Genomic DNA, 13,935 nt, shown 5'->3' on the forward strand with positions numbered 1-13,935 from the left:
CCTTGCAGCAAGTTATTAAATGTGCCTTATCTGAACCTTATGTGTATTGGTCTTTGAAGTTTTTTCCTTTGACAATGAATAAAAGACAGAAAGAGTTGAAAATAGTTGCTTAAAATTATAACTTTGTCATTAGTTGCTTATTAATCATCTAATCTGAAATAATGGCAATTGCTAGACTACTTTAAGTTTTCTAACAACTTGCACATAAAAATTAGGATAATCTGTTGTATTCCTGATATTCATAGAAAAATAGTTCCAATTTTGTGGCACAAATTTCATAAAGCTCTGTTTTGCTATTGCTAACAGAAAAGGTGGTCAGTTCAGTGGTGGAGGTGTTTTTTTTTTCCATTGCCCATCAATTGTGTGTTTATGCCGTTTTATTTAATTTAGTTCTCAGAGGCAGACCATACATTTTATGTACTAGATTATACATAGATTAAAGACCAGTGATGACAAAAGATTTGCTGTTTAACATTTAGACTGCAACCTGGCTTTAGAACAACACACGTCTATAGAATTAAGGAAATAATTCTATGTTGCTGAACTTACAAGCAAGGGCCCAAGAAAGTGATAATTTCACTGTATTCAGCCTCATCAGGTCCATCATTGAGTACATTGCCTCCTATGGTATGCATCTGCTCAGGCATATGCAACAACTGGAATGTCCACAGACATTACTCACAAAAAGAATACAAGATGTTAATAGCATGTTCTATGTGGATGTGTCAAAACCCTATCCCTATATTCTGAATCCTACAGACTGTTGAGGGACGATCAATGTCTGATATATAAGGCATCAGTGTATTCCACTCTGATGGACCTCTTGCATATCTGTAAAACAGATACCATCAGAACTACTCAGTCCAGGGACTTAAACCTTGCTTGCAAAATAAATAGCCCATGTAGGGGTGTAAGTACATCTCTCAGAGAATACCCCTTTTCTTGAACAGACTTCCCATCCATTTGAATCAAATTTCTTCTCTGACCCTATTCATACAAAAACAGAAATTCACCTGTTGTCTGACACCTATGTCTGTAATGGACAGAGACAGCCTGTTATTGCTTGACTCCCCATATCCTAACTTACAAATATCTGTTAAAATAGCATCTATGGCATAAAAACTTGTTGAATACATTTGAAATGTATGGGTAGGCTTATAAAGGAGCCTGTGGTCAATAGTCTAGTATGCAGCTATGAACCTATAACTTTTAGCCAACTGGCCTTTTTGAAAGTAGCTGCAGCAATGTACAATTTTAAGGACTATAGCAGAGAATCTGTAGATTTTACTTCTAGCATTCTAGACTGAGTATTTTGAGTAGCATGTGGAACTGTTAATGGAAGGTTATACTCTGGATTAAGGTAATAAAGTAATTCTTGCTAATGCTCTTCTAGGATCTGCATTCTGATGACTGGATGTAGTAAAACATGCCTTAAGCTTAGGTGTTATATTATCCACCATAACGTCAGTATGTCCTTTGAATAATAGGTCTGGATCACACAATTGATATGAAAATTTGGAAGTATGGACTTTCTGAAACTGATTTCCTAGTGATTTGATGATCATAGCCCAAGTTATAGATGGTGTTAGTTTTTTATTAGTTTCAAAAAGCATGTAATGAGTTTTATTACTAATTGCTGAAAATGTATGTTATAATTCCACTTATATAGTGTGATAAAAGTCATCTGGCTACCTATAGTATCAAAACTTGGTATGGACTTAAGAAGAAGAATATCATATGATTGCTAAAGATCAAAGGTTTTGAGAAATATAATGCATAGAATAAAAAAATTCCCCTCAGTCTTCTTCTTTGTAATCCCCCAGCATTATTTGTGGATGCCATGCTTTATTATTGCTTCCCCTTTTTGTCACCTCCCAGGTTAATCAATATTTAGTCCCTTTCTGGTTGTTGTTGTCCTCAGGTGTGCAAGCTCATACCTTCAGTCTACACTTCCTCAGTGCAAACACTTTAAATAATGATCCTTTACTGGTAGTCATATTATCCCAAATGTTAACAGCATTATCTGCATTTTTTTTTCATACAATGTACAAGTTTTGTTGCGTTGTACCTCATTTACTTCTGAATGGCTACTAACAAATGTTGAATGGGGTATCATATCTATGTTGTCAGAGAAAAACCTACCACTTTATCATTGTTATATTTGAAAAAATTATAGTGAGGACTTGTTATATTTTGATATACATTTTCCTTTCCAGGTCCCAGGTGGTGTGCATAAATCTGCTGACTGATTTTCAATGCTTCTCCCTAGCTGCCTGCTTTACTCTCCTCCCTCCACATCTCCACCTCCCCAGCTAACCACTTTTATACTGCTATTACCTCTTCCACATTTACCCACATATTAGACAATGCAGTAAATAAAAACATAGATTTAGTCTACTTTTGTCTCTGATGAATTTTTACACAAAATTTTAATTATTGATTGTCTATACAGAACATTGTATACAAAGCTTCAGATTTAATTCTCATCATGTCAAAGGATAAATGAACTAATTAACACACATTTAACACAAGAAAGCATCCTCTGACTGTATAATTCAATCACTTTTATCTCCTACCAAAGAAAACTAAAAACTGATAAAGATGCTCAATAAGAAATGTTCTTAATACTAATTACATTATATATACATATACATACATACATACATATAGGTTTCAAAGAAAAAATTGTCTATGTTTCAAATATAGATATAAACATGAGAATACATCCAATAAATATTACACATATATGGGAAATCTTGGTTAAAATACTTCTTTCAAAGCAGTTTCCAGACAGAAAATATCATGTTTACCTTATTCATCTGTACAAAAATTAATTCCAATAAATACTGAAATGAAATTTAACGCTGACTAATGTGATTCCCCTACAAGCTGGTGGTATTTATTTCACACTCTGCTTCAGTTTACCAAAGCAATCAAATCTACCTGCTCTGCTTTACTCGTGTGTACTACTCCTATCCTTACCCCTTCTCCTAACACCAGCCCTACATACTACCTTACAAAAAAAATTACCCTGATACTACCACTGCACAAGACACTTCCACGGACTTCCCATACATTAGCACACAAGTACAACACTAAAACTTACATACCTAATGCTGAAATTTGTGCTATATGCAGAAGTTTCAGCATTAACATACTCAGCCATTTACCTTAACCCAAAGCCACCTACACACACACACGTGTGTGTGTGTGTGTGTGTGTGTGTGTGTGTGTGTGTGTTTAATAGAAAGTGTAATGCCCTTAAGGCATGGGATTGCCTCAAATTACTTCACCTTTTAGATTGCATTCGTCTTATCGTCATATGTGACATTATTCTCAATGTCAATGACAGTCCTGCTTTTAATCCTATTTGTCACTGCTAATACCCTAATAGACCATTTTGATCTAGTGGACAACATCTTCTCAGCATATATAAACAGTACAAATCCTCTGGCCAAAGTCTCTTCTCATACTCAGTTTCCAAAAACTGGAATTCTATCCCTCTTCAAATTAGATCTACCTCTAACTTCTCCAACTTCAACAACGTACTAAAAGGCCACCTAAATAAGATGTGGCACTGCTCTTGCACTACCCCAGAATGAACTATTCCCTCCTTCTTTCCCCTACCCGTGCATACTTCTTCTTACTAATTCCTTCTTTCCAAACATAATCAGTCTAATTATTATAAAAAGGATAAATATAATTTTGCCTAGGTTTTTTTATCAAATCATTTCTGTTCTAAGTGTGTACACAGGGTGTATAATCTCATCTTTGTGAACTGTAATTTCTGAATTCATTTACTAATGACAAAATTCATTTTGTCAGCTTATCTCTGTCCAAATATTTGCACTGTATTTATAAGTATATACAAGTTCACAAAACTATCCACCAGGGTGTTTCCACTTCCAGGCTGATAACCAAAATTTCAATAAAGTGGAAGGAAGAACAGGCAAATCCGCAAAGTATATACTAAAATATATTTAATGTATTTAATAAACCAAACCAGATAAAATGAAACACTTTTGTCTCACTCGGGAGACTTCATCAGAATGCACATATACACTTTCTGCTTCCTTTTATATTACCAATGTCTTTACTAATTAAATAATTAAAGATAAAAACAGCATTAATTATAACTGAAGGTTTTTAAAAATGTTTAAAGAGACACACACACAGTATTCAGGCTGTTCATTCCCCTGAGAATTCAGCATAATTTTAACCCTGCTAAAATAGCTTTAAAAGTGATAAAATTATAAAAATACCTCTCACTTACTTAAAACATTATGGTTCTCTGACTGAACCCCCAACATAAGAAAAAGTTATTGATAAATGTCTCAAAATAATTTAAGATTATTAACTTAGTTCATATTTTCAAGGCTCTTAGCTTAAGTGCTGAATGCAAAACAATACTGCCATTTAAACCGGAGGGTGAGCTTGCATTTAACCTAAGTTACCATATAACTTCTTTATATTCTAAAAAGTTCTCCCAATCCCCCCCACCCCGGGTCTTTCTCAATAATTTCTATAATTCTAAACAAAAGTCTATTATTGTTGCTACAAGTTTCTATGTGTCTAACCAGGGCATTGTTAACATTCCTTTTACTAATATCATAATTATGCTCATATATTTTTTTTTTCAACACCCTTTCCATTTTTCCTATGTAGAAACAATCTCATTCAAACATTTGACCTAATAAATACTGCCTGTTGTGACACAATTACCATTCTTAAAATTAACATTAGAATTTGTGCTATTTAAAATAATACTTTCCCCTTCAAATATCCATTGGCATTGTTTACACATTCTACGTTTTTTGGTACCCAGTTTGGGCTCATACAGTGAGTTCCCTCCAATAGTTTCTTAAAGTTAAGTAAAGTCTTGTTCCTAAATACTGGTTCATTATCCACCACTTTACTTAATTCATAACTACCCTTTAAAAATGTCCATTTTTTTTTTTATAATATTTTTAATGCCACTAGAAAGATCATTGTAAACCACCACACAAACCCTATCAAAGTATGTGTTGCACTCTGGAACTTGTTTAATTTCTTTCTTAGTAAAGTCCCCTTCTTCTCCTAATAGGGGATTCAATTTCATTCCCAAAGAATTTGTTCCCTCACCAATAACCTCCTGCAGCAAGAGTTCAAGATATGCCCTCTCCATAAACATCTTCTTATGTGTGTTCATTTCATCTTCCAAGTCATCATAATTTGAGGTCATCCTCGCAGCCCTGATACATTGGCCCCTAACTAGGTTCCTTTTAAATAAAAGAGATGTAAATCACATTTACATCATGAATCATGAATGTACAACATGCTGACATAACAATGACTAACCACAGAATATCAATTGTTCATTAACTGAAAACACCAATATCTGAAAACCTGTAGATCAAAAAGGAAACTATTTTCTTTTAATCTACAGACCATAACGCAGCCAAACACTCAGGTCAAATTTGTCTTAATAGTACCAGTATTAAGGAATTTTTTTTTATAAAAATAAGATGCTAGTCAGGGTTAACATACATTACTAAGGTGAAGTGGGGGAGGGGCTGGTTTAATGGTTCATACGTTACAAATTTTCAAGTTTCCTTCTGTGAACTTGAGTAGTCCGTCATTGCAAATTACTATAAACTCATACCCTTTATGGAGCTTAACCCAAAAGTGTTACACAGATTTGAGAAAACAAAGTTTTTACCTGGTAGAAGGTGCATCAGGTAAAAAAAGTGCAACCTTAATGCACTGACTCTATTACAAAAATAATTTCTACAATATTAAACTAATATGAGAAATGCACATGACATGTTGGAGACACTGCATGATTTTTAACTGCCACACTATAAACTGGGAATCACACACAACCTCAGATGTGCTGACCCAGGGATTCCTGGACTTTGTTAGCATGGGCATCCTGAACCAGCTAGTTCCTACACCCACTAGGTATACTAACACCCATGACCTGATCCTCACAAAAATAGTATAACATTGCCCCCTCTCTCAAAATGTCCTCAGTGGTCACATCTGGCCTTAAAGCTGACTCATTTGAAATAAAAATTAATCTGGAGACCCTAGTTAATCCTGGAGCTTTTAAGAATTATTCTAATTCCAATGTCCTGTTCAGTAACACCCAAACAAATTCCAAACCACTCCAAACCCTAGGAATGCTGTTACCTTTGCAGAACAACCCTGTGCAACCATATAAATAGTTGCATAGAAGACAGCTGTACTTACCAGATATAAGCATAGGACAATCTTAAAAGAAGTCACCTGGTAGAATCCCAAAGTCAGGAGGTTATATAAAAAAAGAAAGAAAATCATGACCATAAGGTGGGTTGTGCTACTCCTAGTCAATCAAAACAAGCAAGGTATAGGACTACTAAAGTCTAACAAAGCCAGATTTAAGATAACAAAAGAATCACCTACAACGGATAACCACAAAGTGTTCTGCTCTGTCCACAACCTCAGACAACATACTACAATGTGCCTAACTAATTGTGAACAGAGCCATCTATGCTGAGCCAGAGGATATAGCAAATATATCAGCCAACAAATTAGCTTCAGATTTACACACACCTCACCAGTTACCCCTCAGGAAATTCCCTCAACCATAACTCCCCTATTTATTACAAGGTAATAGGTTGTCAATACACTCTCTAAGACCAGGACTATTGCATCAATGGGCCCAGGAAATATCCCAAGTTGCCTCCTAAATACAGTATAATGAAGACTGACATATCAAGCCCACTAGAATCACTATTTAACCATAGCCTCCAGGCAAGCTTTGTTCTAAGGAAATGGAAGAATGCAACTGTTATCCCTCTGCACAAGAGTGGGCCATCTATGGACCCAGGCAACTACAGATTCATTAGTCTGAGTTATCTCTTATGCAAAGTCATGGAAAGAATCATCACAGAAATAATAAACTATGACATTTGAAACCTACAAACATTGGATCCAACTCAGTTTGGTTTTGTCAAGGGCAGATCATGCCTACGCAGCCTGGTGGACTTCTTTGAGAAAATGGTGTACACTTCCTAACTGCCTACCTTGACCAAGGCATTTGACACAATAGCCCATTCAAGCATTGTAGATAAATTCATTGAATTAGGCATAAACCCATATGTTATCCAATGGATAGATAGATGGCTCACAGACAGGAGCTAAGAAGTTAGGATAGGGAAGGCTACTTCCACAAAGAGGCCAGTCACTACCAGAGTCCCTCACGGCTTGGTGGTAGGGCTTCTTCTGTTCTTGCATCTAGTTATCTGAAGTAAAGGCTAAAATCAAGGACAACTGCATGACAATGTTTGTGAATGGCTGACACAAATACACTTCAGGAAGGCCTGACACTGACAGATATCTGGTACCAGAGCCATGGTCTAAAGCTCAATGCAAAGAAAGGCATAATAGTATCATTCCAAAAGGCAGCCACCCTTTGAAATGACCACATTGATAATACACCCCTAAGAGTACACCCAGTATTCAGAAATTTGGGAATGCATGTAGACAGTAACCTGACCTTTGTCTGTCATGTATCTACAGTGGTGAGAAAACCATTCTGTGTTGCACAACTTATAAGCAAAGGTATGGCATTTATGGCCAAGATGTCATTGTTCCACTGCATTTGGCCCTCATCCTACCAGTCATTGAGTACAGTGTACCATTTGTATCTATCTGACCAGACATTTGCAACAAATGGAGCATTCACAGAGGTTCCACGCAAAAAGAATATAGGGCATAAGTAATGTATCCTATGCGGACTGACAAAATGCTGTGTCTATGTACTCAGTTCCCTTCAGACTGTTACAAGCTGATTAATGCCTGGCCTGCAAAGCATTCTTTGATCCTCCTCTGATGGATCTGATGCACAGCTGCAAAACTAATAACATCAGAGATACCCAGTCTAGGGACTTTAACCTAGTGTACAACATAAATAGGACACATTGGAAGGAAATATATCTGGCTTAAAAACTACCACTCCTCAAGGACAGGCTTCACATCCATCATAATCATCAACCTCTTTTTTTCCATTTTTACATGGGGTTGGGAAGTCGTATTAACTGTCACCATTTCTCTCAGTTCAGTGACACTCTCCTGCCTTCTTCAACATTCATCCTTCACTGTTGCAAGTCTTCTCTCACACAATCCATCCACTTCTTTGTCAGTTGCCCTCATTTCCTCTTACCTTCTTCCTGTCTGTCCTAAAGCTTCTTCACCAGATTGTCTTCTGTTTTTCTGCACATGTGCCCAAACCACTGTAATCTGTTCTCTTTAACCTTTTCTAAAATTTGAGCTACTTTGGCTTCTGTTCTTATGTCCTCATTTCTTCACCTCCTTTTTGGCATTTACTTCTCAAAAGTCAAGGCCTATGTCAGTGGTCTCTGGCTGACTAAATTTGCAGATGATTGCAAATTAGGAGGTGTCATTGAATCTCACACTGACACAAATGTTCTCCAGGATGGGCTGACACAGACAAACAACTGGTATCAGAGCCATGGACTTAAACTAAATGGCAAGAAATGCATAATAGCATCCTTTGGGAAGTCATCCATCCCTGGTAACTATGATATTGACAACACACCCCTTACAGTTGACCCAGTAATCAGAGACTTAGGGACACACATAAATAGCAATCTAGCCTTTGAACATCACATAGCTACAGTGGTGAGGAAATCATTCTATGTTGCACAACTTATAAACAAAGGCATGGCATCTAAGTCCAAGGAAGTCATTGTTTCACTGTATTTGGTATTCATTAGACCTGTCATTGAGTACAATGCCCCCTTTGGCATGTACCTAACCAGGCATATCCAACAATTGGAATGTCCACAGAGGTTCTTCCCTAAAAGAATACAGGGAGTAATTAAAATGTCCTATGCAGACCACCTCAAGGCCCTGCCCCTGTATTCTGTCTCATACAGGCTTATGAGGGAAGAACTATGCCTGGCATACTTAAACCTTGCCTGTGATATAAATAAGATCTGTTGGAGAGATAGGTATGTATCCCAGAGACTACCCTGTCTATGGAACAGGCTCCAATCCATGTGAAGCAAAGTTCTTCCCTAACCCAATTCAAGTGCAATTTGGACAAGTGGATGGGGAAACCAGAAATTCATCCCTGGTTTGGCACCTCTGTCCCTAATGGACACAGGTAACCTGTAAATGGTTCATCTCCCAGGCGCATGCTTACACTTATCAAGGGTATCAGAACTTGTCAGAGATTTGTGATGCATGGCTAGGGCTAAAAAGGCCCTTGTGGTCATTATCCTAGTAAACGCCATGAACCTATCTGTCCCATATTCTGCATCCTATCACCCATCTTAGGCACCTCATCGTCATTATCTTTAGCTTCCAAAACTGATCTGCCTTTACTGTCCATGTTTCTGTACCACACAGTAGTACTTATCATACCGCTTTTTTGTACACCTTACTTTTCAGCTTCTTTGGTATTCTACTGTCATACGCTACACCTGACACTCTGTGCCAGTTGGCTGCAGCCATTCTGATTCTAGCTTTGACCTCCTCATTCAGACTTCCCTTCTCCTCAACCACCCCTCCCAGATATAGAAACTATTAACCTGTTTCACTATTTTCCCTTATATCTCAATTCTCACCTTCTTATGAACTCTACCATTTGCTGCAATTATAGCTGTCACATCTGTATTGACTTTCATCCTATGTGCCTTTAGTTTTGCTTTCCATTCCCTTATCCTTTGCTGAAGTTCTTGCTCAGAGTCAGCCTGTGATGATACATCATCTGTATACAGCAACTTTGTTGATCTATCACCTAAACCTGTTTGCTAATATAGTCCATCACCAGTATGAACAGCAGTGGGCTCAGAGTTGAACCCTGGTGCACACACATGCACTCCCACTGAGAACCCCTCTGTGAGACCAAACACTGCTCCTTTTTGAGTCATTGGTACATAGCTTTCACTAATTCTACCACTGTTTCTTGGACTATGAACCACTACAGGACTGCCCAAACGAGCTTTCTTGAAACCTTGTCATATGATTTTTCCAAGTCTAAGAATGTCCGGTTGGACCCTTTCCTCATCTCTAGCTGTTTCTCAACTATCTGTCTCACTAAAAACATCAGGTCAGTTGTGCTGCATCCTGATCTAAGTCTGAACTGCTCATCCCCATCTTACTTACTTCCTCAGCTTTCTCAGCTTCCTCAGCTAATGGCTAAGAAGACTCAGCCATTAGTTTACAAAACTACACATCCACTACCACATTGCATGAGTACACAGCCAATACATATACTTGTAACAGTCATGAAGGTCCAGAATCCAAGTTCTTAAAGACCTTCATCTACACACAGTAATGTTTTACTAATTGGTGACTCAATTGTCAGGCCCAGATTTGTGCTGAACTCATAGTTAATGGTATTACACACACAGAACCTGTGGATATAGCAAACCCGCTGGCTGACAGGTTTAGTGAAAACTTCATTCCCTTGTCCCCACCTCATATACCCCAAAGCATCCCTAACACCAATCCCCTACCTAGTATCTCCAAGGAGCAGGTCTTACATGCCCTCTCCAATGCCAAAAATGCAGCCTCTATGGGACCAAACAACATCCTGGGCTGTGTTCTGCATGGGTTAAAACAGGAATTAGTATCACTATTGAGCACACTATTCAATCACAGCCTAAGCACTGGCTTCATCCCAGAGGAATGGAAAACAGCTACCGTCATCCCTTTGCACAAAGGGGATGCATCCACAGACCCTGGGAACTATAGACCCATTAAACTAACCAGCCTTATCTGCAAGGCTATAGAGTGAATCATTATGGACCTTATTAACAATGATATATGGAATCTCCAAATGCTTGACCCCACCCAATTTGGCTTTGTCATTGGGAAATTATGCCTGTTAAACTTGGTGGACTTCTTTGAGACAGTACTGATATTGCCAACATCCTGGCAGATAGATTCAGTGCAAAATTCACCCCCCCCCGTCTCACCCCCAAAAGGGCCCACAATAATACCGGAAAAGTGCAGTGTCCCGGAAATTACAGACGCACAGGTGAAAACAGCCCTTTCAAAAGCCAAAAACACTGCATCAATGGGGCCAGATAGTGTCCCAGGCTGCGTCTTGCACAAACTACAGAACAAACTAACCCCCCACCTACACACGCTGTTCAACCTCAGCCTCTCCACAGGCTACATGCCCATAGATTGGAACACAGCAACGGTTATTCCACTCCACAGTGGAGGGGCCACAACTGACCCTGGTTACTATCGTCCCATAAGCCTGACTAGCCTGATCTGCAAGGCTATGGAGCACATCATCATGGAACTCATTAACAAAGACATTGGGAACCTCCAAACACTTGACCCGACCCAGTTCAGCTTTGTTAAGGGCAGCTCATGTCTACTAAACCTGGTTGACTTCTTCAAGACAGTCACCAAGGACATAGACGAGGGAAAGGTTATCCAAACAGCATACCTTGACCTCTCCAAGGCTTTCAACACCATTCCCCACTCAGGTATTATAGAAAAACTCACCAGCCTGAACATAAACCCCTACGTCATGAGATGGGTTGCCAACTGGCTTACAGACAGAACTCACACGGTAAGAATAGTGAGCTCCAGGTCCGACTCTAAACCTGTCACAAGTGGTGTCCCACAAGGCTTGGTCCTGGGATCCCTACTGTTCGGCATATACTTCTCAGAAGTACAGGCAAACACAGGAGGACTAGAACTAACTAAGTTCACCGATGACTGCAAACTGGGAGCCATAACTGACTCTCTGGCTGACACGGACATCCTCCAAAAGGGCCTTACTGAGATGGACACCTGCTGTCAAAGTCATGGCCTCAAACTAAATGTCAGAAAATGCATAGTCATCCTGTTTGTGAAAAACAAAACACCCACGAATTACCACATAGGTGGCAGCCCCCTTAATACAGAAGAGGTAATAAGAGATTTGGGGACCCAGGTAGATAGTAATCTCTCCTTTGACAATCATATTGCCAAAGTGGTTAGGAAATCCTTCTATGTGGCCCATCTAATTACTAAAGGGTTCGCATCTAGAAATAAAGACGTTATAGTGCCCCTCTACTCGTCACTCATCAGACCCATCATAGAGTACAATGCCCCATTTGTGATGTATCTCACAAGACATATCCAACAGCTGGAGAGACCACAAAAGTACCTCACCAAGAGGATTACTGGCCTCAAACATATGTCCTATGCAGCCCGACTGAAAAAAACTCCTGCTGTACTCAGTGGTATATCGCTTACTCTGAGATGATCTCTCCCTGACTTGCAAAGCCATATCCAACTCAGAATTGATGGACATGCTCCACCTAAAGAAATCCAGGTCACTGCAAGCCACGTGCTCTAGTGAGCTAAACCTCACCACAACAATAAATAGAACATGCTGGAGGGATAGATTCCTGTCACAGAGATTCCCCATGCTTTGGAATAAAATTCCAGATTACATTAGATAGAGCCCCTCACTAACACTCTTTAAGAGAAACCTTGATGAGTGGATGGGTAACAGAAAATACACCCCTGGGATCACTTCATTGGCTCTGCTTGAGAGATGATCAGTTAATTAATAAATGGGGTGGCGAAAGCCGACACACTCTGGCTAGTCTTATAAATGCCCTCGGGCAGATAGCCTAGTACCTACCTAAGAACCTATGAACCTATGAACCTATGAACCAAAGCACTTGATAAGGGCAAATCTGTGCTTACGGCCTATCTAGACTTAGCCAATGCCTTTGACACAATCCCACACTCAGGCATCATTGATAAACTCACCCATCTGTTATCAACCCATATATTGTCAGGTGGGTTGCAAACTGGCTTACTGATAGAACTCATATGGTCAAAATAGGGAATTCCATCTCCTCCAGCAGACCCATAACCAGTGGTGTTCCACAGGTATCAGTTCTGGCACCCTTACTGTTTGGAATCTACTTCTCCAACGTACAAGCTAAAACTGAAGGACTGTTTTGACAAAGTCTGCTGATGACTGTAAATTGGGGGCGATCATTGAAACCCCTAATGATGTCAACATCCTGCAAGAAGGTCTTATGCAGACTAATGACTGGTGCCAAAGTCATGGTCTTAAACTTAATGCAAAAAAAATGCATTATCATTCCCTTCAGCAAGGGTGATGTTCCTGCAAACTACCACATCAATAGCAATACCCTAAGTACACAATCAGTGGTGACAGATCTGGGCACACAGTTTGACAGCAATCTTAACTTCAATCACCATATCTCCACAGTGATAAGATGGGCATTTTATATTGCCCTTCTCATAAGTAAGGGCATTGCCTCCAGAAAAAAAGAGGTTATAACCCTGCTGTACTCTTCCCTCATCAGGTCAATAATGCAGTTCAATGCTTCCTTTGGTATGTTGCTTTCCAAACACCTGCAACAATTGGAGGGACCACAAAGGTTCCTTACAAAGAAAATCAGGGTCTTCAAGATCTGTCTTATACAGACAGACTGAAATATATATATATATATATATATATATATATATATATATATATATATATATATATATATATATATATATATAGATAGATAGCAATCTGTGACCCAACTTTAATGGAAATGCTGTACATTCAGAAGTCAAATGGCACATGGGTCACTCAGTCAAAGGACCTTAACCTGGTATGTGACATCAACAGAACTTATTGTAGAGACAGATTTGCCTCACAGAGGTTGCCCCACCTTTGGAACAAGCTTCCTATTCATGTTAAACAAAGCCCCTCATTGAGCCTGTTTAAGCATAATTTGGATGATTGGATGGGTACCTGGAAATTCACCCTGGGGGTTCCACCTGTGTCTGTTTTGGACAGGGACAGTAGGTGCTGAGTTTAGTGTCTGCTTGAACCAAACACCCTTGGAAACATGGGTTGAACTTGGCTAGACTTTTAAGGGTCCTGGGGCCATTAGCCTAGTA

Source organism: Protopterus annectens, chromosome 2.part1 (genome assembly GCF_019279795.1).
Source record: "Protopterus annectens isolate FY-2018-M chromosome 2.part1, PAN1.0, whole genome shotgun sequence".
Classification (NCBI taxonomy): Eukaryota; Metazoa; Chordata; order Ceratodontiformes; family Protopteridae; genus Protopterus; species Protopterus annectens.